We start from the raw sequence: 4,538 nt of genomic DNA, 5'->3' as shown, positions 1-4,538 counted from the left end.
TTTCAAGAGAAGAAGTTCAGCGTTAAATTTGCTCGATTAATTTTGTTCGGAAAATAATATATTGAAGCGCTACGTATTACTGAAGGAGATTGATTTTGCCAATCTTTGTGAGTATTTAACTGTTTAATAATTATTTTGGTTAAGTGGGAGCCTAGCTTATGTGTGATTGTGTTGTGGCTTCCATGTTTTGGGGACATTTGCTTTTTGTGTGGCGAGGTATGATTCAGCTTTGATATGGACAAATGTTACAAATCATACTGGTAGACTAAGAATACGGTTGAGGTATAGCGAGATAGTAGAGTTTCCACAGCAATTGAGAGATATTGAAAAGGCTTGAACAATTGACTATTTTAAAATTGATTTCCTGCACTTGCAAAGAATTAAAAAAAACGATAGATGCATATATTTAGGTTGTTTAAGGGGTAGTGATAGTCATCTCCACTCGGAGAGGTAATATTTTGGCTTTCCCAACTTGTTATCTATTATTATAATGGAAACGAATCGTATATATATCCCAAAATTTGAAAAAAGCGGGCAAGAGGGGTACCCTTCACTTTAAACGTCAATATTAGCAAAGTTTCGAAAGATAATAGGAACAACTTTATTTTAAACGATTTAACTATTTTTAAAGTTATTTACTGGCGATTAAAATAATTAATATCATTTATATTTAATTAATTATTTAAGATAAACTTATTTCTATGTAATGTCACAAGTGAGAGTTTATATAGAACGAGTAACGAAGATTGCATCCGAATCCAAACACTACTCGCACATCAAAGTTAATATAAAGCGAGTAGGATGACAAGATCTCTTACAAAACGATAACATTTCCTTTTTGCAGAATATTAAATTTAAATATTTTAAATATTTTTCGGCATTACGATTCTTTAAGTACTTCTGTAGCCATAAAGCTCTGTTTCATCTTAATATTCCAAGAACATCTTTTGATATTAACATTTCAAATTTGGTGTTTACTTTATAATTCAGCTTTACTACATTTATATATAGTGTAATCGCATTTTTTATATTCATTATATAATATGGGTCTTAATTCTTCATCTATCCACAAGTGTGAAACTATTGGGTCTGTGAAATGAGATACCCTAGATTTAAACTAGAAATGACCTTGTTTCGCCTCCTCTTATAGGAGGTGTTAACGGTTCAGAGTGAGCCGAAAGTTAAATACAACCTTCAGTGATACATTTAGGTCCTCATTAGAATTAATGAGGATACAAAGGAAATTATTAAAAGCTTAAGCCTTTGCTAAAGACCTTGGCAATATTTCGCCAATTTGAATGATGTATTTCCGGTTTTTCTCATTGCCTGGTGGACCTGTGTTTAGAAAGTAAATTCGTCTCGGCTCGGAGAGGTTTATTTTGGTTTCCCAACTTGTTTTATTTCGCTGGGAAATTCAGTGGAAACAGTCCTCTTGAAAATTCTGAACTCCTTTAAAAGACAGTTGAAGGTAACATCATTTTTACTTGCGTAGAGTGTCGCAAAATATTCCCATATGGTTTACAGTTGATCAACTCCGTGTGCATCTAAACTATCAAAGTCGGAAGGCTAAAGCCTCACAACACACACAGAAATGGTTTTCCTAATTTTGCTGTTTTAAACAAGCATGACTAGATGATTGTGTATTTCTTTTGAAAGGCTATTTGTTTCATTTAAAAATGATGTTACATCCAAATCAAATTGAATTGTTTGTCCTTTAAACGAGACTTTCTCCTTAAGGAGCTCTTCTGTGAAAAGTTTCACCTTTATCCTACCGTCAATTCCAAGTTTTTCCACGCATTTAGCATTTTCCATTATTTCATCATAAGCTTCGTAAAGAGATAAATTATTTTTGGCTAGACATGATGGCGGTGGCCTCTTTGAACGGTTTTTAAAATGTCAACCAGTTCTTCGAAGGCTTTCACTTCGGCAGCAGATGGGAAGTTCAAATTCAAATTCAAGGACTCTGCTGTCGCAATAAGAGATGCATTTTATTCAAGAAAACGGGAAAACGTGTCCAATTTGAAATTCCATCGATATTCAATATCATTGATTCATTATAAGTTTGTGCTGAGGCAATTCCAATTGCTTTTGCGTAACCACTAATCGATGTGCAGATTTTATGCTTCGTCTAATGTGACTTACGATAGCTTTCACTGTATTCTTCATGTTATTTATTTCTTCTTCTTTGATGACTTCTCTGACTACCAAATTTAGCTTATAGGTGAAGCATCCATGCAATTTCATTTTAAGCTCTTTTGTTACCGCTGCATGTACATCACTGGCATTGATTTAACTCGGTCATTAATTTTCCAATCGGTCATCTCTTTGGCCAGGCTTTTTTCTGAGTGGTCGGTTATATTTTCAGCAGTAAGAGTAGCTCGTTTTAGATAAAAAAAATTGATCTCCGTAATTATCTGTCGCCCTGGACCCGTAGGTAGTCAAGCCAAAGGCAAGCGCCGCATGAATATCGTTTCGCACTTTTCCGGAAACGTGTTTTTACTTGTTTTGGATTAACGTGTTACTTAAATGTTTTCTCGTTGGCTCTTTGTAGCCAGGGGCCGCCTCTTTCAATAACTGAAGAAAACCATCGTCTTGAACAATACTGATCGGTTGGTAATCCTGACACACACTATCCTTATGATACATTCATCTAAATTTTTTGACCTTTTCAGGAGGGAGATGAAACGCTTTTACCTGCTTGGTAAACAAGCCTGAAACAGTTGGTTGTAAATTGAGTGATTTGAATTGGGGAGCATCGGTCTCGCTTTCGGTTGATGTCGAAGCGGAACAATCGAAATTTCGTTTCGTTTTCGAAGCGCTATTTTTCGACACAATTTGAATTTTAGGATGTTTTTTGAAATTTGATGTCGTTCCACTTTTAAATGAATATTGTTTTGAACAAACATTCCGGTGTTTTAGAAATACTTTCAAATATCACTTCTTTTGTTTCCAACAGTTATTTCATCACTCAGAAGGACATGAAGTAGAGAATCTGAACAACTTTCACTAGCAATAACAATAAATAACACAATAGTTTCGAGTTTTCGACCAAGGAGAAAAACATCTTTTTCATTACCATTTGAAACTAAATAGAAACATCGAACTAAAACCATAAAAATGAAAAGGATGAATCTCACTGTGAAAAACCGAGAATAAAGTTCATGAAATTGAGAAACATGAGAGAAATTAACGGAATTTTTGTATATAAGTTGAGAATAAAACAAAACTGAAGTGAAAAATATTCTCAATAATAATAAATTTTGTCTGATAAGCCGAGTAGAGCGAAAACCAAAGAAATAACAATTTTTTTAATGAAACTTTCCCTTTATATTTCAACAATACGAGGTATTCAGTAGGACCAAAGGAAAGGGAAGGGTAAGAGTGCCTACCCCTGCCGGCCTGCCTGGTGGCGACTGGCTAGTGCCAAAGCAATGAGTTGGCAAGACGGCATCGGCCCTCTATTCTAAAAGAGGAAAGATATACCTTCTCCCCCCTCCCAGTATGCGGCATCCGAGTCCGACTACGATTACTTAAGAAAGATCCGAAACATTCTGAAAAGTATTCTATAAAGATCCGAGTTCGGAACTTCGGATTCGAACTAGGAGTTGTTGGAGTTGTATCCGAACAAAAAAGTAATCCTTGAAAGTAATCGTCAAGGGCTCATAGAGATCCTTCCGACTACTTTAAGAAGTAATCGAATCAACCCAGCAATATGCAAATAGGTTTCAAAATTTGCGTGAAAGCATCTGTAATATTCTAGTCTGGGTCCATCGGAAATAATCTGCTACTACAATCTTTGTCATGGCATCACACCCTTGTATCTCTTACTTCGTTAGCTAAAGCTATACAATTTAGACTAAAATATTGACGTGACGTCCGCGTAGCTCCTTTCTATCAGTACAGTCGCGAACAAAAGTTTCCGGCCGTTTTCATTCGGTCGCCATTTTTTTTTTCTATACTAGATAGAGCGACGAGTAAGACGTTTTTGGAAAGGCTGAACCCTTGAAAACCCGATGCCATCGAAATTAATAGAAAATAAAAAACAGGCTGATCGGAGTGACTTTCATTCTGTTCTACTTGGGTTGCTTCTTGCGGACGGAGTTCACGATAGAAAGTTACAATTACATCGACACTCTCTCGGATTTGACGAAAAAGGCTTCGTTGTTGGGCACAATGCCAGGTAATGAGTGTTTTTAACGAGTAATTAGAATAATAGTTTAAGCATTTGTCAATATTTTATATTTTAGATCTGGGTTAGAAGACCAATCGGTACTCGCTTCGACGAACCATACGTAACCGAGGTTCAAAGAAGCGGTCGGTTTTCCGTAAACTGCTGGGGCTGGCTATCGGCAGCTAACTCCGGATGTCTTGTTCACATCCAAGGGAGAAATTCCGCGCAACAATACGTCGAGTTATTGGAGAACGATGGCCTTCCAAGCATCCTGGAAAGGTTTCCGAACGGGGACTTCGACTTTATGCACGACAGAGCCCCGATTCACACGGCAAGAATCGCAACCCAAGCATGGGAAAGGCTTAGG

This window comes from Phalangium opilio, unplaced genomic scaffold (assembly GCF_054372755.1).
Source record: "Phalangium opilio isolate 3A_F unplaced genomic scaffold, DU_Popi_V2 ptg000093l_1, whole genome shotgun sequence".
In the NCBI taxonomy this organism is placed as follows: domain Eukaryota; kingdom Metazoa; phylum Arthropoda; class Arachnida; order Opiliones; family Phalangiidae; genus Phalangium; species Phalangium opilio.
The sequence above is the reverse complement of the archived record's forward strand: the minus strand, read 5'-3'. Positions refer to the sequence as shown.